The sequence below is a fragment of the Sturnira hondurensis genome, unplaced genomic scaffold (assembly GCF_014824575.4).
Source record: "Sturnira hondurensis isolate 20B ecotype Veracruz unplaced genomic scaffold, ASM1482457v3 Scaffold0019006, whole genome shotgun sequence".
Lineage (NCBI taxonomy): Eukaryota > Metazoa > Chordata > Mammalia > Chiroptera > Phyllostomidae > Sturnira > Sturnira hondurensis.
In genome coordinates this window covers 9,116,081-9,138,904 of record NW_028091637.1, presented here as the reverse complement: position 1 = coordinate 9,138,904, position 22,824 = coordinate 9,116,081, and the positions used below count along the sequence as shown (strand labels likewise).

Here is a 22,824-nt window from a genome sequence, read left to right as displayed (position 1 = left end):
ACTCACAGTGAGTCACCAAGGAAACCAAGATTTGTACAGAAACCATTGCAAAATACAAAATGTCAAAGTCCATAAACAGAGTCCAGATAAAATACCATTCATTAATTTACTCACTTAAAAAATACTTATTGAGTCCTCACTATTTACCGGGTACTGTGCTAAGTGTTGGAGACACGAGATGCCTACCACCAAACTTTTAGAAAATGAAAAGGACCATTTATAAAAGGACTGAAAGTATCAAATGCTCATTAGTAAATCTAACAAAAGACAGAAAAGATTTCTACAAACACAGCAGAGAGAAAGGACAAAAGACCTAAATAAGTGGAAAGACATACTATGATCAAGGACTGAAAGACTCAATATTGTTAAGATGTCAATAGTCACCAAATTAATCTGTAAACTTAAAATTACATCAGTTCCAAACACATCAAGTTATATGCATGAACTCTGAATTAGAAATTTTTTGTGAAAATTGAAGAGGTCAGTTCTAAAATTTGTATGGAAATGTAGGAAACTTAGGAGAGCTGTAATAAGCAGACTGAGCCCCAAAGCTTCCACACCTCGTGTCTGGAACCTGTGAATATGTTACATGGCAAAAGAACTTTGTAGCTGTGATTAAGGCTATGGATTTTAAATAGGGAGGTTGTCTGGGATTGTCTGAATGGGCCCAATCAAATCATATGAGAGAGAACTTTCCCTGAAGAGTGGAGAACTTTTTTTGGCTAGCAGTCAAAAGAGAGGCGGCCAGAATATTAGTGAATCTGAAGTGCAAGAAAGATTCAACGTGTGGCTGCTGATTTGAAGGTAGAAGGGGACATGTGACAAGGAATGTGACAGAGGCTCCCAGCTGACAGCCAGCAAGAACACAGAAAGCTTTCAGTCCTACAGCTACAAAGAACTGGATTCAGCCAACACCTGAATAAGCTTGAAAGAAGCGTCTCTCTGAGAGGCTCCAAATAAAACCCCAGGCTGGCTGATGTCTTGGTTTTGGCTTTGTGGGACCCAGAGCAGAGGAATTAGCTGAGTCCATCCAGACCTCTGGTCTACAGAACTGTGAGACAATAAGTTTGGTGGTTCTAAGCCACTAAGTTTGTGGTTAATTGTTATGGTAGCAATAGAAAACTATTAGAACACCAAAGGCAATGTTCAGAACAAAACCTGAGGACTTAACACTCCTCAGGTTAACACTCCTCCGCAAATCAAAGTTCCTACTTTCTTAAAAATCTACCCTTTCATGCAGTGAGACTCCAAGGAGGAGATGGTATTGCATTTATCACAAATTGTCCGGAGTCATGTTCAGCTACTTGTTCATCAGGGCACTTCACAGCTTGGCCTCTTACTATCTTCCCTGTGGCCACTGCTCATTTCCATCTTGCCAATGTCATTGTTCCGCATAGAATGTCTTTCTTTCTTCTCTTGTCCAACCTAAATTCCACTAGTAATTCCAGGTTACATGCTATGAGACACATCAAGAACAACAACATAGTGAAATTTCCTTGAATATTTCAAATAACATCGATCACCTTCTTTCTTGGACTCTTTTGTATTCATAGTCAGCATCTCAGATGCTTTAACACCTAATTACCTGTTTCATAGGTGTTAATGTAATCAATCAATTTTGTGGTATTCTATCTGTCTATACCCTCATTTCTGAGAACTGTTGCTCTCTCTACTACATGGCTCTAGGTGAAAAAATGGGTTTTAGTTCATATTTATATTATATGACCCTTCTCCTCTCTGACCACAACTGATTGGATTGGAATGGACCTCACTCCCAGGGGGCCCAGGATCTGGACCAATTGGATTCTCCAGAGAATCTGAACTAAGTGTCACAGAGACAGGGTGTGGTAGTTTGTGACTTTATGACCTTCTGTGTACCTCACCTCCAAAATACCCCTGTGTAGTCCCTTCCCTTTGAGTCTTGGCTTTAACCAGGAGAAGGCAGCAGAAGTGATATTGTCCTAGTTTTGCTACAATGGCCGTGTGTTCATGTTTATAATTACAAATGACATTAAAATGTAAAATGGAGCTGATGGCAACATAGGGTTGGCATGAGATATAATGAGCCTATGTTCATGAAGTAAGTGCCTTGCTTGCTGCTTGCTATATGTCCCTGCTGATACTCAACAGGGACACAATAAATGTAAGTTGCATTTCCTATGTAAAGACTTAGAGACTGATGGTTTTCTGAATTGTTCTTCAAGTTGTGATGGTTATGGAATACCCAGTTCCCTTAGGTTGAATATGGTTATATGTACAATGGTTGATTAGGAATTGGGTGGAGTCTATGGTTCTAGAAAAAATGCAAAAAAAAAAGTTAAAAAGACACATAAGATTAGGTCAGAGGCTGGGCTATATGAGCATGATAAGTCAAATGAGTTCGCCAGTTTATAGCTCCTGGGTCAACCCATAATAAGGTCAACCCATAATAAACTTCAAAGGCTTTTCTTTTTGTTCCCCACCGCCACGTGAAGGAGTAAGGTTTTGCCTTCCTTAAGGGCCAACCCTGGAATCAAGGCGACAAGCTGTGTCGTGAGAGTTAAGAGACTCAATATGAAGAGGTTAGAGCATAGAATTGACCCAAAGTGAGGCCTGAATTAATGTCAACCATTATTTTCCCGATTGCACATTGAACAGCTCCTCTAAAATGTCCCATAGAAGCACTTTAGACTCTATGTGCCCCAAAGCATATTTGTTATCTAATCATCCACCCATTTTCCAAATCTTCAAAGTGAGACATCACCTCCAATTCCTGCCCATTTTTCACCTACAACCACGTTAGGCACCAAGAATATTGTTCTAATATGTCTCAAACCAACCTCCTTCTCTCGGGCTAACTGTCCAAGTCCCTCCTCTATGTGTACTGTTATATGAGACACTGTGGTAAAACTATCTTTTCCCCATAGCCTTGCTCACATTGAATAGACATTGACTTACTGGTTTTCTTTCTGCACTACACAGCAAGCTCCCCAGAGCCCACTAGCTTACCTTGTTCCTTTCTAAGGAATCAGCACACTGTTTATCCTTATTAATCAATAAATAGCTCCTCAGAAAAGAATGCTAATAAATAAAGGCTCTGTAGCAGATACCGCAGGGAACTAGCCCGGCTTCCATCTTAAACCTCATTACCCCTTGCATTATTCTATGTTGAAGCTATAAAAGCCAAAAACCCAATTTCTCAACTTTTCTTATAGCCAGGTGTGACCTTGTGACACAGTTGTATTCTATGAGGCAAAAGCAGACAGTTATTGGTGCCAACTCTTTCCTTTCTGATTTCTTCCTCAATGTTGTGGATGGAATGTCTTCCCCAAAGTCCATGTTTTGAAACCCTAAACCTCAATGTGATGCTGTTAGGAGTTGAAATGTCTGGGAGGTCATTTGGTTAGATGAGGTCATGAAGGTAGGATCCTCTTGATGGGGTTAATACCCTTGTAAGAAGTGACATTAGGCCTTTCTCTCTCTCTCTCTCTCTCTCCCTCTCTCTCATCTCTCTACCTCTCCTATATGACGGCACAGCTAGAAGAGGGCTCTCTCCAGGAAGAAAATCAGCCAACACCATTTATCAGCTGATGTGTTCATACTCATCCCCTTCCCCACTTGCCAAGGTTGCAGTTAATGGTTTATTTGAGCCACCTTTGCCAGATAATTTTACTTGGCTGAAGAGAATTAGAGAAACCAGGAGATACTTAGGAATGTCAAAGAAGAAAAGAGGGGGGCAGTGGCAGGTGACTGACTAATAAGTGTCTGAGTTGGCCTGAAATTATCTACTTCTTTCTGTTTCCTTTTTAATCTCGGGGTCATGGTCAGAGATAGGAACTTATGTGGCAGGCTCTGTTTTGTTAATTACATGCAACCCGATCTCATTAGCAAGCCAGGCTGTAGAATCATACTGTACACTTAAATAGGGGGCTTATTGAAGAGGAGTGGGACATCTTCTTTCAGGTGAATAAGAGAAATAACTAAATTTTTGTATATCCAAAGAAAAGAAGGTCTACGTCCATAACACTTTGTTTGAAGGGATCAAGTTCGCTCAGGAAATGAAGGAAATCATTTAAGTCATGCATTGGTCTTACTATCAAAATAGGAGCAGGTAAGAGCACCAAAGGACGAAAAAGAAGAAGACAACGGGTTGAGGAGGAGAAGGAAGACATTTCTCTAGCAGAATGATGATTGAGTTCCTAGCACATAATCGAGGCAGATATGAAATGGGAGATGAGATTTTGGAGACCAGATTATCTAAGAGTGGAAAGGTGACCCCTAACCCACTAACTACTTAATAAAACTGCTCTAAGGTCAGAAAAGATAGTTGATCTCAGGGAGGAGATGTGCATAATCCTCCTGGGGTTCCTGAATTTAGGAAATGATTGAGGAATATTTATGTAAACTACAGCTAGACATTGCCTAATAAGAACAACTGGGTAAATACCCCTCAAGAACTGGGAGAACCTTGTATAACATTTGGACAGATTAGGAGGCCTGGGAAGCCAGAATAAAATTCTCAAGGCATTGAGTCATGAATTGGCAGGTGGTATAGTTATCATAGATGGGGCAGTGGGAATTGCCTGTGCCCCGAGGGAACATGCCAGAGAAATTTATGGAATTAGGATCCTCTCAAGGGAAAACACAGGGCAAATAAGATCTACTCCAAGGGAGCCAGCAACATAAAAATAAACGAGGTCAGTCCTGAGTTGGCTATTGATCCGATGAGGTCATGCCTCCTGAGTGGGACTGAACAGCTCAGGGAAGTGAACACAGACAAGATTTGTTAGAAAATCATATGCTTTAGAAAACTGTTCGCTCCTTGACTTGGTATCAGATACTCCGGGGGACCCCGAAAAACAAACTCTAGAGGAGTACATGCAAAAAACAAATGTCTGGGCCGGAAGAACAATATGAAAGAAAACAGATGGAAAGAACGAAGCCAGCAAGCAGTTCCATCCTCCCAGTGGGCAAAGCTAGAGGTTTCTTTCACAAGCAGGTTAAACTGCTGACATTTCAGTTGAGGCTTCTGATGAGAACAGAGGATGTGGAACCCGGAGGCCCATCACTCATGCAGAAACCAGATGCAACGAAGAAGGAAACGTTACAGACCTGAAACTTGCAGAAGCAGAAGAAAGACAGGTTCTTCAGGAGTATACAAAATTAAACATGCTTTAAATAGTTTAAAAATATTCCTTGCTATCTTTGTTAGTTTGAGGAGTTTCATGCTGAACGTGATGGAGTGACACGCGAACCTGAATTCCAATTCCAGTGTTGCCATCTAGTTATCCTGTGCTCTCACATGACTGCTGAAATTCTCTGGGACAGTTTTCTCTACTGATGGAACTATCACCAACCTCACAGGATGGTTGTGAGAGTTAAATGAGGCAACATTTATAAATGGCACGTTATGGCTGGTCTATAAATGTTAGTTCTCTTTTTTCCTAAGAGCATTGCTCTGTTACAAGACAAAAAATGAAACATTTCATATTCATCCAATAGAGAAATCCTGGCTTGGAAAGCTTTGCTCTAATGATTTCAAATATATTCATTCATTCGTTCATTCATTCATTCAACATTGCCTTAACTGTAAACTTTTTTTTTTGCTGTTAAGGCCAGTGCTGAAATAAATGTCCCTGATATATGTCTTTGTTCACATACATGCTTATATCTATAGGGTAAATTCTTATAGGTTCATTCATTTTCAGTTTAATTTGATTCATTGAATATATAAAGTCCCGTGTATATAAATACATATTTATATAGGATAATTTCCTACAAGTTCATTCATTTACTTCAAATTTCATTTTAATTCATGTTGCATATATAAGCCTTCTTAAAACCTCTTTGTAACACTGTGAGTTGCAAAAAATAAGTAAAATGGGTAAAAAATACAGGATCCATAAACTAAGTTCCTAATTATATGAGGCCTGTCCAGAAAGTATCCAGCCACATAACAGGAAAAACAGATACACTTATTGAAGAAGATACAAGATACAAGAAACATTGTACATAGGACAATGGTGCCTCAGTCCCCTTCAAGGAAGGCAGCTTGGATCCTCACACAGTTCTCCCAATGTCTCTTCCACTGTTCAAAACACTCTGCAAAACCCTTTGTTGGAATTACCATTCCCTGCTTTGTCATATTTTCCTGAATCTCACTGATAGTCTGAAATCTCTTCTCTTTCAAAGGTGATTTTAGTTTTGAAAAAAGTCAGAAGTCACAGGGCACCAAATCTGGGCTGTAGGGGGCTGAGTCAGCTGGGTGATTTGATGTTTCACCAAAAAACTCTGCATGAGATGTGATGCATGAGCAGTTGCATTGTTGTGATAAAGCTGCCAATCACCAGCTGCTCAAAGATGCAGCCTTCTGAATCATCCAAATAGTTTCCGTGGAGGAATGTTCAAGCTTCACGCCAAATTTGATGTAGATTCTACTCACTCAGTCATTTTGAATGTGACGGCTACCCAGTACACATGCTCACTCAAAGGTGTCTATCGCCCCCACTGACTAATAACAGTGGAGTCATCATTGTTCACACACGTGCATTCCGGTCCACTGTCCTTGGCTGCCAGGTTACATCAATGTCACACAAATTGTTCTCATATATTAACAATGGCTGGAATGTTTCCAGACCTTCTGTATATAATAATTTCTTACTTCTACATTGGCTATACTGTATTTGCCTACTCTGCCTGTTTCCAAGAATGTTGTCATAGCACAAACTTCACAAAATAAAGAGTTAAACATGGTAAAGTGTTTACAATACCTTAAACCAATAAAGCAAGTGTCTAGGTGTCTTTCCTTCACCACTCTAGATCTCTTCTCCATGTTTTCTCCCTTGCTCTGTGGCCTGGGAGGCTGACCCATACAGTCTACACCAGGGGTTGGCACACTATGGCTGGCAAGTCAAATCTGCTAACCTCTATTTGATTAAATATTGTCTGTGGCTGTCTTAATATTACACCTGTAGGTGCCAATATTTGTGACAGAGACCATAGGGCCAACAAAGCCTAAACTCTTTGTTATTTGGCTCTTTGCAGAAATCTCTGCAAAGAGATTTGCCAGTCACTGCTCTACCACTGTCTCCTTTGTCCTCTTGGTTCAAGGTGGGTTGAGTCGTTGGAGAGCACAGCAGGAGACTGAAGGGAAGGAGGAGAGGGTGGCTGGGGATGTGATTTCTTTGTCTCCCTGTGTGGTTGCCACAGGATGGCTCTGATTCTGGACTGAGAATCTCAGGGCCTCTAAGGGCCTCTCTTCAGTCAACCACCTTCGTCTTGAGTTCTGGTAATCTTACTCCATCCAACCTCTCAGGCCCAGGGATGATACCTTCTTGCTGTCATTAGCCCTGGAGCCCAGTAGTATCCTTCCTGGTTTCCTGAAACTTCATCCATACCTGTGCAAAATGCCCTTTAATACCATAAATATATATTCTTTGATCCTAATTCTATGAAAAAAGAAGATACTGAAAATAATTTCACAAAAATGGTACTAGTGGTTATCTGTGCATAGTAAGATTATCAGTGACTTTTATTTCGTTTTTCTTGTTTTCATTGAATCTGTATGATGAAGATACATTACTTTTGTGCTATTAAAAAACCTAAGTAAATAATATAGTAAAGAAAAAATAGCTTAGAATCTTTGGCCTTGTAGTTAATTGGGCCAAACCTATCTCTACCCTAAAGCTCAGTAGAGATGTTGCCTTCCCTGGAAAGCAGTGTACAGAGGAGAGCACATTGCCTTTGGAATCATCAAGCCTGCTCTGTCACTCAGAGTTTGGTTGTGAAAATGGGCAGAAAACTCAGATACACACAATTCATAGGCTTGTGCCTACTCGTGGGCATGCACACAAACACGCACACCAAACTGCAAAGTTGTGTCGGCTCAATAGCTAATCCTGCACAATGTGATGCATAAGTAGTAAAACTGCTCAGTGACAGTGCTGTTTCCTCGGGCTCAGGGTCCTGGATTTCTCGGTTCTTATATGCTTAGTCACAGCTCTCCACAGTCTGCTACCACACTGATTGGCTGGACCATGAGGGACCTACGGTGTTGGCTTTGTGCTATTTCAGATTCAGCCATTTTCCAAGCCTCTTCTGACTCTTGTTTGTTTGAATTTGGATCACAAACCCAGACTGCTAGTCTCTCCCTTCTCTCCTCTCTAGTTCTGCTTTGGGGGAGTGGTGGCCAAGACCACCCTGACCCATCCTTATCCCCACTGTCTTCCTCAATTTCAAATCCCTAAAAGCAGTTGTTGGGTTCTATTTCTTTTTTTTTTCCAGAAGACCTAAAGTGCATGCAAATTGACCTCTGGGACCAGGTCTAAATAAAAAGACACCTGCATTTGTCAGGCCACACAAAGCTCCACTGCAACCCTTTTGCAGGTTTATGATCTCTGTGAAGTATTGAGCTAGAAAGCTGAGCTTTCCAGTGTTGAAGTGATTAAAATAAGCCAAAGTGAAAGTATCAGTCTGGTCCTTAATCACTTACTGTGACAGCCTAAACAAGAGACTAAACAGAAAAAAAACACCAAATCACCCTTGTTTCATTTTTTGGAACAATGTTACCTGGTTAGTTGGTTGAATTAGCACAGACTTGGGGATCATCTCACTATTGGAGGACACTAAAGAAAAATCTTCTGCTGGGGGCTGGGAGGTAGGTGGAGAAGAGAGGTAAGGATTAGGAGGAGAAAAGTATTGACTATTGAGTCAGAAAAGTACCTTCAAGACTCACTAGATAAGGTGATCATGGCAGAGGTGCCTGAGAAGGGCCTTGGCCAAGGGCTCCCCATATGAAGATTTTCATATGTAGGTACATGGGTGAGAAATGCAATATGTGCATCATTGCTGATGACTGCAGCAAGTGGGGGGAATGGTCCACCCACCACCTACCCCTCTAGGCCTACCAGACAAAGCTTTTTAAATTGCTTGTAGTAGGACCTGAAAGATCACATGTAGGATTTGGGCCTGGAGTTGGACTCCTCAGTGTCTACTTGCCCACACTAAAAGACTAGGGAAGAACACTCCGGTGACTGCTATCCATGTAAAACAAGGTTATGAGAGTTAGTACCTGCCTTGTCCATACCAGAAACAGATCTTGAGGAAAGAATTCAAGTGCAAGTAGTTAATTTGGGACATGAAGGAAAATACCAGTAGGGAGGGGAAAGTTGAAAATAGTAGGGCACCAGGCTAAGTGGTTCTCCTGTGTCATGTCATTGTTACTCCCATTTGACAGAAGAGGAAACTAAAATTTAAGGATGTAAAGGAGCTATCCCAAGGTCCACAGACCATGAGCCTGGAGTCTTTCTGATGGCAAAGGTGACCATTTTATGACTATTACACACAATAATTTCTGTCCCAAATAGCAAAGAGCACATATAAATGAAGAGCTATAGTAAATGCAACAAACGTTTTTTCTAATTTAATGTTTTGGTTGGAAGTTGATTCTCATTTTATTTTATTTTTTCAAAACAAATGCATTTATTATGCCTTTTACAGTGGCTCTGGGAAGCTCATAACTGCTGAGTATGAGCTCTGGAGTATGTAACCTCCCCAGGAGAATGCATTTTGCTAAAAGCTTGGACAGCAGAAAGAAAAAAAATGATGAAAAGGACCATGTTGGGCATATAAATGCTGCTGAGAGAGGACCAGAGGCAAAAGGAAATGGAAAGAAAGTGAGGCAAAGAAATGAGGGAGAAATGAAGGTGCCGAGGATATTCATTTGTGTCCCCATGGAAAGCCAAATGCTTTGGATGTCTAGCATAGAATATAAGTACAAAAAGTCCTGAGTCACAAGGAGACCTTCTACCCAGGAACCGGCATCAGCTTGGACAGAGGCAGGACACCTGAAAAATGCATGAAGCTCCATAATGGAGAATGTTAGACATCATGTCCTCACACTCTGCTCTTTTGTTGTATATGGATAAGAACTTAACTTTGGGTGGAGGGGTAGGTGAAATATCATCTAAGGTCCTTTCAACTTTAATTCTAGCTATGATTCCCTGTAACTTGTTAGTTTCAACTTTTGGTTAAGAACTTCTTTATTCCCTCCCACCCCTCCCCCACATACGTTTCAATTTCTCATTCCCTGACTCTTTTCCTATCTCTCCCCCCTCCCCATCTTCTCAAACACTTTTTGAGGGTGCGGACTCTTCCATTCATTTTATATTTCCCATTGTTTCAAGTTCTAAATTATACATATATTTTGCTTGTAATAACTTCCTGCGGCATGATTGAGGTTTGACTGCTCAAACCATTTGTGCTTCTAGCTGTTTGTGGAGCTTTCCAACTAACGTAGAAGACAAATTTATGCAAAGTGTTAAGAGGGGAAATTTAATTTAGGAAATATTTATTGAGTACTGGCTATGAGCAAGCTATGACAGAGGCTTCAAGAAACCCTAGCTGAGTAGATGGGATACAAATGCATCACTGAATGATCATTACACTAAGGAAAGCAGCAAAGCCAAGATATAAAATGAATGAAAAAGGCAGTGAAAAAATGGAATTTTATTTTTCAAAAAGATCAAGCAGTGAAATAGTCATGCTTCAATTTTATTCAAACTTACAACTTACACTATGCTTAACTATTACTGATATTATATATACATATACATATATATATATAAACAAGCATTGGGAGAACACTATAATCTTTTCAAAGTTTAGGACATGTACAAGTTATCTGGCCATAGTTATAAGACACAGGAACCCCTGTGTCAGTACTCATCCTAACTGCAAAGCACTTTATAAGTTGCCTCACTAATTTCAGCATAGTTTTGCGAGAGAGGAAATGCAAGTGGCAGTCCTATTTCATAGATAATTAAGTTGAGTCTTAGGTTAAATACTTTCTAGTAGCTAGTGAAGACCATGCAGCTTTTAAAGATCAGATCTTAAGGGAAAGGCCAACTGTGGTTCAAGGGAAGGTCTAAATGCACCTGAAAGGCATCACAGAAGTGCAGGGTGTGTTGGAGGAACACAGCTTTAAGGAACAGTTAAGGTTTCAAAAGGAGAAGAGAGCAAAAAGGTTGTGTCAGGTAGGGTCAATCACAATGGCAAAGACAATGAAGCAGGAAGTTAGAGGGCTTTTGCAGGGCAAGGCATCAGAGATAAGTAAAGCCGTGGAGAAAGTTCAAGAGCGGGAACTAGCAAGTGATTACTACCATACTTTTTGAAGTTATAGTCTTTTGTAAATCCCTATTAATGATTCTGAAAACATTAAAAGAAAATCATACCATACTATAATAAGAGTAAAAAAGTCCCTGAATCCAATGAAAAGTTGTTTTTGTTTAATGGGATCATACTGAATGGAGCATTAAGACTAGACCCAGAATTGGATCAATTCCCTTGGCCTTTCTTAGTAAGTCAAAATCAAGTACACTGGTGATCCCCTACATTGGCTTAGAGAGAAGCCAGTTAAAAAGGCATTCCTGCAGCTTCTGCACTTCCATCTGGTTGTTTAAAATTAATACATTCATCCATTCATCCATGCAAACATTCTTTAGTTGAATGGAAAGTCATTGAGAAACTACAGAGTATCAGAAGCACTTTTTAAAAAGAACTGTACTGTGCAGACCAGCAGCTCAGCCATAGCTGCTTTCAAGATGCACTGTTGACAGCCAGACCTAGAATCTGAGACCTTTAAAGATGAGACTCGGATGACATATATTTTTTAAGACCCACCATTTCTTTTTTTAAAATATATTTTATTGATTATACCATTACAGTTGTTCTATTCCCCCCCCCTTCATTCCCCTCCACCCGCACACTCCCTCCCCCACCATTCTACCCCCCTTAGTTTATAACCACGTGTCTCAAGTTCTTTAGATTCTATATTTCCCCCACTATTCTCGCCCTGCCCCCTATCCATTTTCTGCCTACCATCTATGCTATTTTCTGTGCCTTCTCCCCTCTTCTCCTCCCGCCCCCCTGTTTCTAACCCTTCATGTGTTCTTCATTTCTATGGTTCCACTCCTGATCTAGCTGTCTTCTTGGTTTGCTTTTGTTTTAGGTGTGATTGTTAATAACTGTGTGTTTGCTGTCCTTTCACTGTTGATATTTTTCATTATCTCTTTCTTATATAAGTCCTTTTAGCATTTCATATAATAAGGGCTTGGTGATGATGAACTCCTTGAACTTGACCTTATCTGAGAAGCACTTTATCTGTCCTTCCATTCTAAATGAAAGTTTTGCTGGATAAAGCAATCTTGGCTGTAGGTCTTTGGATTTCATGACTTGGAATACTTCTTTCCAGCCCCTTCTTGCCTGTAAGGTCTCTTTTGAGAAATCCGCTGACAGTCTGATGGGTACTCCTTTGTAGGTGACTGTCCCCTTATCCCTTGCTGCTTCTAGGATTCTCTCCTTCATTTTGGTCTTGGCTAATGTAATTATGATGTGCCTTGGTGTGTTCCTTCTTGGGTCCAACTTCTTTGGCACTCTCTGAGCTTCCTGGATTTCCTGGAAGTCTATTTCCTTTGCCAGACTGGGGAAGTTCTCCTTTATTATTTGTTCAAATAAGTTTTCCACTCGTGGCTGTTTCTTTCCCCCTTCTGGTACCCCTATAATCCGGATGTTGGAACGTTTAAAGATGTCCTGGAGGTTCCTAAGCCTCTCCTCATTTTTTTGAATTCTCATTTCTTCATTCCTTTCTGGTGGGATGTTTTGTTCTTCCTTCTGGTCCATTCCATTGATTTGAGTCCCAGTTTCCTTTCCATCGCTATTGGTTTCCTGGACATCTCCCTTCATTTCAATTAGTTTAGCCTTCATATGTTCCTCTAATTTGTGACTATAATCTACCAATTCTGTGAGCATCCTGATAAATAGTGTCTTGAATTGTACTTCTGAGAGGCTGGCAAATTTCTTGGTCTCTGAGAGTTATTGGCTCTGGGACTTTGAGTTCTTCTTGCTCCATCTTTTGGGCTGTTCGTGCCTGTTCCGTAGCAGGATCGGAGCCCTAAGGTGTTCACTAGAGCAGGGCAACTAAGTCGCTGGGTTGTGACGTTGTATGTGGGGGCGGGGTCAAAAAGGGACTATGGCTTCCCTCTGCCGCCTGCCGCCTCGGCCCCCACCGGCACCGCAGCCACCACCGTCACCAGGCCCATGCGTTTCATTCCACTGCACTCGAGTGTGCCACTGCCATCAGCCCTCCACCACTGGGTTCGCCCCCTGGGGCCTGGGTGGTCCGTCTCACTGTGCGCGAATGTGTGACCGAGGTCAGTCTACCCCACACCCTGACTGGTTCCGGGCTGCCTGCACGCCTAGGTCGGGGGATCTGTCCTGCCTGACCCAGCTCCACTGCTGGCTCCGCCTCTCTTACCGTCCCTGTTGAATAGTTCGTAGTTGTCGGACTTCTGTATAATTCCGTTTTCTGGTCTTTGGGTGTGTCCTAGTTCTCCAAACCTTTGTTGTATTCAAACTTGGTTGTGGGAGAAGGCACAGTGTTTCCACCTATGCCTCCATCTTGGCGGAAGTTCAAGACCAACCATTTCCATCCACTTTCCATGTTGACAGGTACCTAAGACTGGGTGTGTACTTGGGTCCTATTGCATCCCAACTCCCCATCACAGACTCACCATCTCCATTCAAGTCTGAGGCTTATCCTTGAACTTAGAGCACTTCCCCCAGTACCTGCTTTGTGCTGGTGTGTAGTTTAAGAGTCAGGTCTTTTTTTCATCTGCCCTGAGTTCCTGTGGCTAGTCCCACCGCGCTTTGTTCCAAAGGTGTTATAATAATTTACCTGTCTCTAAAACTCCATTGTCACTCACTGCTAACAGCCCTCATAAAGATGATAAGCACTAAATAAAAGTATGTAATGTAGTAAAGGCTAAACTTGGTCTTTATATCTGCAAGTTGGCTGTTCAGCCAAAGAAAATTTTAAGTCCTTGAAACGAATCATTAAAGAATGTTATTCTCAGCTTGGTCATGGGTCCCCCTTCTTCTCTGAATCAGAACTGATGAAGCTTTTTGTGCTTTGGTTTCCTTCCTTATTTTGGAAACCTAAAACTTTTGAATCATGTCAAGATGTCTGTCTAGAGAAGAATACAGTTTCTTTTTTCCAGGTGACCTATCAAGTTCAGACTTGATGAACATAGCTTGATGCTGTTGAAAAGGATTCATGAAAAAGGAACCAGCGGTAGCTGGGAGCACTTCCAAGCTTTTGCTTTTTTGAAAAGCCATAGGCACAGATCCCTCTAGTCAGCAAGGCGAACGAACCATCCTCAAAGAGTGGTTAGGGGAAACTTTGGATCCTACAGCCACCTCTGACGGTGAGATTTGACTCTTCCCTCAAGTCTCAGGCTCAAGCTCTCTATCCTCCCATGAGCAAAAGAAACCTCCAGGTTGAAACAAACAGGAACTTTTCCAACTGAGTTTTTAAAAAGCTTTTTTATACTAATATTTGCTTGCCAAGAGTAATGAAAACAGTGATGTTTCTTTCCTGGTCTATCTGAGAATGAGCTGGGCAAATGTGGAGGGGGAAGGAGCTAGAATTTTCCTGTGAATGTACTTTTTCCTCTATTGTTTCTGCACTTGCCTACACAGTGTTTCTCCACACAATAGCCAGAGTGCTCCTGTTAAAATCTGAGTCTGATCATGTTATACCTTTGTTCAGAACTCTCTGGCTGTTCCGTCTTCCTCAGAGTAGAATCCAAAGTCCTTACAATGACCTATAGATCCCTTCTTAGGTTTGTTCCTGATTACTTTTATGTGTTTGTGACCTGCTTCTGTCCCTCGCCCCTGGCAGTCATACTGTCCTTTGAAAACAAGTACAGGGTGGGGCAGAAGTAGGCTTACAGTTGTGAGTACATTAAGCACAGGGTGTATTCTTGTATCATTATTTATTAATCATGTAGTATTTTCCATATGCACAACTATGACTTACATTTGCCCCACCTTGTGTAAAAACCCATCACTGTCTGCAAAATTCGCCAATGGCTTCTCAATTTCTCTGGAGTAAAAGCCAAGATCTTATAGGACAAACATCTATAAAATCTTGCCCATTTGAGCCTCTAAGAATAATTTCTTTGGCACCTTGCTTTATCATTTTTTCCCCAATAGAATTGGTCATGAACAAATATACTATATACTTACTTGTTTATATGCTTTTTGGGGGATCTTTTCATACTAACACGTCATCTCTAAGAGCTAAGAAATGTTATTTCTGATTCATTTTTGTATCTCTAGTGCTTAGAACAATGCCAAGACTTAATATTTGACTCAATAAATCTGTAATACGTGTGGATGATATATAGTCAGGTTTACCTGGCAGCTAATTAGCCCTTTATTGAGAGGAAGAAAGAGCAGGTTAATATTCTGTACTCATGCCATTATTTTCTCTAGTCAATTATGTACAACTATGTGTTCTGAAATATTAATAATTTTGTCTCCTTCTTGCCATCAGTTTCGTATCTGTTTAGATTTTATCCTTAATGCCTGGATTAGCATGTCCAGGAGAATGAGCATGATATTGGTAATAGTGAGCGTACTGCTTTGGTCCCAGTTTGAAAGGCATACCTCCAGTGCAGGATTTTTCAGCTTTGATACTATTGGCATTTGGGGATGGAGAACTCTCAGTGATGGGGGATGCCTGGTACATCATGGGATGTTTGTCAGCATCCCTGTCCTCTGTCTACTAGACATCTGTAGCATCCCACCAGTTGTGACAACCAAGTGTCTCCCGGGGGCAAAATTGCTTGGAGTGAGGAGTGCTGCTCTAATGTTTCCATGTTCCATTGTTTATAGGCCAAATCTCCTTGTGTCAGCAAGAGAGTAATGCTCTTGCTCCTTGCGAGAGGAAAAATTAATACAAGCTTTCTGGAGAGCATTTTGGCCCTGAATACCAAAGGCTTAAAAAATATTTCTTCCCTTGACCCAATTACTTATTCTCCAGCATTTCATCCCAAGAAAATAATCAAAGGTCTGGACAAAGATTCATGCTCAGGGATGTCTATTGCTGCATTATTGATGACTGTGAAAGAATTGAAAGTAACCTCTCCAACAATAGGAATAGCTCAAGAAATTATAACACTGCAGGATAGGATTTTTTTCCTCTATCAAAAGTTATGCTTTTGAAAAAAAAGTATTTAATGGCACAGAATAATTAATATCTATTATATATTTGTGTGTGTGTGCACAGGATGTGGCAAAAGTAGGTTTACGGTTGTCCATATGGAAAATGATATAATGATTAATAAATAATAAAAGAATAAACTCTGTGTTTTGTGTATCCTCAACTGTAAGCCTACTATTGCCCTGCCCAGTGTATAAAAATAATTTCCTAGGATCAAGAGGTATATAAAACACTATATATGTTGTGATCTTGAACTCTTTTTTATTGCCCGCTTAAGGATTTATTAATTTTAGAGAGAGAGGTAGAGGGAGAGAGAGAGAGAGAAACATCGATGTGAGAGAGAGACATTGATTGGTTGCCTCCTGCACATGCATTGATTGGGGATCGAACCTGCAACCTTTCAGTGTACAGGACAATGCTCTAACCACCTGAGTCAGCAGGCCAGGGCTTAAACTCTTGTTACACACACATTCTCTCTCTCTCACACACACACTTATTTTCTGAACAATTTTTTGCAAAATAAGATGAAATAGAAATCCAATGACAACTATATGTCATAAGACACACCACGTTGGCGCTATGGCCTTTGTTGAGAGAGATAATGGTGCTAGGGTTCAGTGACTGGCTGCTTTTTTCTTCGTGGATGTTGATGTGACTAGAGGCATCTAAGCCTTTTTCTTTTTTGAATTTAATATTTGTTATAGGGAAGGTACTTAAGGATAGATAGGAGTTAATGATGTAGTCCATTTTTCCAGGTTGATTTCGTTTTGTGCTGAGAGCCTTTGCCCAAAGAGGCTTTTTTTGTGAAATGTAGTAGGAGTCAGTTTACAATAATATTTCTGTTGGATCTTTGTTTGTTTAATGCATATTTCTTCCTCTTGACTATAGGGTCTGTGGCAGCAGAGGCTGAGTGTATTTCATTTTAACCTCTTTATTGCCAGGGTTGGGCATATATCGTGCCCTCCAGTGCAACACTGATGCTGACTACCAGGAGTCGATGTAGACTTCACAAGTTAAGGGCACTGTCCCCAGTACCACTGCTCTTACTTCTACACCTGTAACCACTCTGGGAGGTTCCTTGGCCAACCGTGCTTCTGAGCAACCGACTACAAATTAGAGGGTTCCCACCATCACTCAGGTCTGGCAATTTATTAAAATGACTCACAGAACCCAAGAAAGTGCTGTATTTGTGATTGCAGTTTTATTATAAAAGACACAGATTAGGACCATCCTGAAGAAAAGACCCATCGCACAAAATCAAGGAGGGTCCCAAACGGGTATCTTGTATAGGATCAGAATTTGTCGCCCTGACAGCCTTATCAGTGTAGAATTACCAACCAGGAAATCTCACCCAAGTTTTAGCATCACAAGTTTTCTTTGGGGTTTCATTATATAGGCGTGATTAATTGAACATTGGCCATGAGGTTAACTCAATCTCCAGCCCTCTTCCCTCCCCAGAGTTTGGGCTGATCACATGTGGCTCAAAGCTCAACCATCTTAGCATGTGATTGGTCTTTCCAGTACAGTCAGCCACTGTCCCAAAACTAACTACCAGCCCACCATGTGCAGCCTCATTACACAAACTCAGGTTTGGTCCCAGGGGCCCACCGTGAAGAACCAACACTCTCCAATCACTTGGGAAACTCCAAGGGTTTAGAAGCTTCCTCCCAGGAACCTGGGACAAAGATCAGACAAATTCTTTACACAACAGCTCTCAATAAATATTGACTAATTATCAATGTAAATATTGAGTAAATAAATGAATGAGGTGCAGTAGAACTCTAGTCCTTTCTAGCCCTGACATTCCATAAGGATGTTGTTGATGCTAAAAGCAATAGCAACAAGAACAACAACAATAATAATAATTGTAACATTTACATTCTAAAACCTTGGTAGCCATCAGGACTCTTAACGAATGTGCTGGCCCTGGCTGGTGAGGCTCTGTTGTTTGGGCAACATCCTGCAAAGTAAAAAGTCGCTAGTTGGATTCCTGGTCAGGACACATGCCCGGGCCGTGGGTTTGATCTCTGGTTGGGGCATGTATGAGAGGCAACCAGTGAGTGTTTCCGTCTCACACCAATGTTTCTCTCCCTTCCTTTCACCTTCCTCTCTCGTCTCTCTAAAGATAAATAAATAAAATCTTTTTTAAAAAATGCTGGGTTTTCTCTTCTTTTAGAGACATGATGAATGGCAGGTGTTTCTCCATCCTGTATGAAAGTAGGCATAGCTATGTGACTTGCTGTGACCACGGAAATGTTAGTGAAGCTGATACGGGTCACTTCTGGACAGAGACTTTAAATACCACTTGACTTTGCCACATTCTTTTATTCATTGTATAAGCATGTATTGCGAAGCTAGTGATCCAAGCTGGATATGTAGCATGAATAAGAAATAAAGTTTTACTGGGTTAAGATTTTAGCATTGCTTATGACTCCAGCATACTTGTTCAAGCATAGCACATAGACATAATCTGTGAGGTGGTCAGAATGGATAGCTTCATTATGATGAATGAGGAAACTGAGGCATGGAGGGGTTGTATCCAAATTCACATTATTGGTAAGTGGCAGAGCTGAGTCAAGGATTCAGATGCAAGGCGTGGTCTCCAAATCTGACTGCTAAAGAGTGCACATCACCAAGGGTGAGGCAATGACAGATCGGTACCTAGAGAAAGATACTTGGTGATGGTGGGCGAAGCCTTGAGGAGCAGCACTGTGTGGGATGGTTGCTACACCCTGCTGCTGCATTTGGTTCTTTTAATTGCTTTGTTTTTTAAGTTACTTGCTTAGAGGAGGAGAGAGTGTGGAAGAGTCTCTGGATATGCTTTTGACATTTTGTATTCCATGCCTGTAAAATGGTGGAGGTTTTTAATTGTTGGCTGCTTTTTGAGAATAAATACAGACACTGTGTTTCTGCATGGCATACGGAAAGTCTTTAATGATGCCCTGGCATTTGAGGAACAGAGCATCCAGACAAATAAATAGCTATTGCATGTGATGGGGTAGAATTTAAATGTCCGTGAGGAAGGACTGAGGAATATCTGTTCAGTTCCCTCTTGACCCTTGTATCCTCTGAATACTGAATTGGATTTTCTTTCAAATGCTTTCATTGTCTCCTGTCGTTTGCATAGGAGGCAAAATCATCGAGTATATTAATGAATTATGAACAGTCATGTTTTGACTTCAGGAGACAGGTCTGAAGCAGAGCCGAGCAGGAGTATCCTGGGAAGCTCTGAGAGGGAGAGAAAGTGTAAGCTGCCTGTTCCAGCAGTTGTCCATGCCCCCCTTGGCCTCAGGGGTACCCCTCCTCTGAGCCTTCCTGGCACCAGGGTCTGTACAAGTCACCCTGTATGTACCCAACAAACATTGCCCGCTCATGTTCACTACTTCTCTGCCCTTTACCTGTCCCGAAGCTTTCCATTGGCCCACAAAGAAGCATTCTATATTTGACACTTTGAAGAAAAATCCCTGATGTAGAGCTCTGTATGTAGAAAACAATAAGCATTTATTCATTATAGTTGAGTGGGAAATGGGGATTTATTGGGAAAGTGGATTGAAAATGCTTTATCCATCTCTATAGTATCCTCTGAGAGATTTTTCTGTAGGAAAAAACAGTTGGCTGTTAAAACCCTCTGGAGACCATGAGGAAAGTCTGTCGGTCACAGAAAGCCAAGCTAATTAGACTCGCTGCAATGAGCAGTAAGTCTAATATGTTGACCCTCGACAGTGTTAGCGATATCTCAGAGGGGAAGTCAGGGGGCATGCACATTGGGTTTAGGACCTAGGCTTAGGGATGCCAGAAAACCAATGGGTATTGAGCAGAATTTATGATGTAATATTTTATGTAATATAAAGGTGAGGGTCTTGAGGTATGTATCTGATGCATAAGCTGTTTCGTTGTTTCACAGTCTTACCTCCTGCGTGCAAGTATTTTCTGGATCAAGTAGCTATTTGGGGACAGGGACTTGTCCCAGTATTGCTTACCATGGAGGGGAAAGTAATGTTCATGCATAAATATTTCTCAATTAAGTTGACAAACCAAAAAAGGAATATTGAGCCCCAGTGCTGCTTCGCACGAGGGCAGGAAAGTTTGCTGACTTCGGTTCTCAGTGTAGACAGGTAACCTGGCCCGTCTTTCGGAGACTCCATGATTATAGCCCCAGCCACTAGCAAATTTCTTTCCTCTAATCCTTTCCACAAGTAGGATCTGCACCATTTACATGGTACTGATCATGGAAGTCTGAACTGAATTATTGAAACCAACTGCGGTTGAGCTAAGGTGATAGGAGAATCCTTTGGTAGAAGAGGCTTAGTTTTCTGCTTTTCAAAGTCACTGAAGTTTTTTCATCGCCTTTATGAGTCAAGGATCTTCCAATGTGTGAAGTGGTGTGCTTGTTTTGTTTCTGGTCAGTCAAAAACAATTCGGCATTTACATTTGTGGTAGTTGCTTTTCAAAAGAGGTTGACCTTCCACTGCTGCATGAATGGTTCTTCCTGAAATGGCAGTATGTCCCCCCCGAGGAGTTCAGTGTGATTATTCCCTACTCTTGAGTAAAACATTCCGTTCTTCTTGAATATATTGGTGCTAAGGCCTCTTTCTTAGAGAATACAGTACTTAGAGCGGATTATTTTCCTTATTTGAATCATTAACCATTGCATCCTAGCCCCCAAATGGCATAATGACAAAGTTGAAAATCGTTTATTTAAATTAGTAATTTTACGCGCCAGTGGTTTGTGAAATGCAGGCAGAGCAGAACTGAACAATAAGGGAACATGCCTTACTCATAGTAAGATAAACTATACAGTCAGAATCGGGAATTTAAATGGCATGTTTTCTTCTCAGTTTGCAAATAATAGTTAACAGCGATAAGGGTAGAGCAATCGTGATGTAATTTCTTCTCTGGAAATATGTCTTAAGATGATGAAGCTATTTGCAGTTCAAAAGATGACTTTAAAAGAACTAAGTTTAATGGGCTACCTGAAACAAAAGAAAACAAAACAAACTCAGAGAAAATTAATTTGTTTTCTTTGAAAAAGCAACTTCTTAGTCCTCCTCCATTAGTTTCAAAGTTTTCTTAGCAATATCAGCATTTTCTCTGCATAACAAATAAAATCATCATCATTATGTCATTTGTTGAGTAACTCCGATGTGACAGGCATGGAGCAAGACCCTTTCATTGCAGTACCTCAATCAATCCTGTTAACAATCCTATGAGGTAGGTATTATTACCTTATTTTCAGATGATAAATGTGAAGGTCAGAGAAATTAATGTTGTTTTTGTTGCATATTGCTTCTTTCAAACACTCATGAGTCATTGAATGTTAGAGTCAAAATGCAACTTGGAAACCACCCAGCTGTGTAGAGAAGGAAGTTGAGGCACAGAAGGGAAATGACTCAGAGTAGACTGTTTTTGTGGGATGCACACTGTGGTGGGCAATGCAGTCGGACATCCACCATCCACAGTAGGTCAACACTGGTAATGTCTTTCCCCTCACCCATTATCGATCCAGGAAGGGACAGTTATGGACAGTGAAGTGTGAGGGCAAGTATGCTATAGAGTGTTTGGGGACAATTTCACTGATCCTGAAAGAGCTACAAAAAGAGAAGGTATTCATCTTTTCATAGCCCAAGAAGTGATGCCAAGACCAAGGTTGGTAAAGAAACGGAAAGCTCTTGTATTTTTTTTCCTCATTTTTGTAGGCTGGGAGGTAAATGGCTAGAGCAATGCTTTCTATCCAATCATCTCCCCTGGCCTGTGTTTCAATGTCCCAAAGATTAATGAACACAAAGCACTTGTATTCTTGATGATGCTGTTGGACCTCTGAGTCAATGAAATTTGGAGCTCACCCTACTTCTGCACTCCATGGTTATATAAAAGATCTATAGTTGTGTAGTTATAAATATATGGTGCTAATAAATTTTCTAATGACTTAATTCAGTTTGAGTCAGGGTTTCTACTTGCTGCTGAAAGGATATAAATATTTGACTTGCAATTACCTATCTCTCTCTTGTGATCAGGGGGAGTGTTGGAAAAGAGGAATGAAATTGAAAGCAGGCCAAATCACTTTAAGCGGAAAAGGATAAGACTTTAGGAGGGGGAGCCTGAGGTGGAGAAACCAGCAAGAGTTGGGGTAGGGAGAAGTGGGGAGAGGAAGAGAGAAAAAGAGAGAGAAAAAGGAAAAGGAAGAGAAACACGTGCTGTGATGGGTAGCTTTGGGGAGAGATAACTTGTTGTTTTTCAGTAGCTCTGCTATGTTGTGCTATGGGAAGCCCTAGTCTACAGCTTCTCAAGAGACATTTCAAAATTTATTTTGTCTAGTTCTTGGAAAAATATTCAGTTGGCATTTTTTTTTCTTATCACATTTTATTCCATATATAAATTACTTTTGGGGGAACTGATTATCTTCCCATACAAGGACAGAGTAGGCACTTTCATTGCTTCAACTTTCCCTACCTAAGTTTTTTTCTTCATGCATCTTGCATATTTCTCATTAATTTGAATCAATTGTATCCAAATTTATTCCTAAATAGTTTATATTTTGCTTCTTTTGCAATAGGTATCTTTTCTTCCATGATATTTTCTAACAGTCTGCTGTTTTTATACAAGGAATACTATCTATAGTGTGTTATTATTATACATTCAACCTCCTTGCCTGTTTTTCATTGAAATCATTATGGCATGAGAGTTATGATTCTCTTAGGCTTTCTGTGTACACAGTCATATTTTCTGCAGGTAATGGTAATTTTATTTCCTCCTAATTTTTTATGCTTTTAATTTTATTATCT

At 40.8% G+C, this 22,824-nt stretch overlaps 1 non-coding gene across 1 annotated transcript; it reads right to left on the bottom strand.

Annotated features, from left to right (window-relative positions):
- Positions 1-21,730: 21,730 nt before the first annotated feature.
- On the bottom strand, positions 21,731-21,865 carry LOC119004129 (small nucleolar RNA SNORA36 family). The gene has a single exon (XR_005070122.1). It is a non-coding gene; the product is annotated as a small nucleolar RNA SNORA36 family (small nucleolar RNA).
- Between the last annotated feature and the right edge of the window lie 959 nt (positions 21,866-22,824).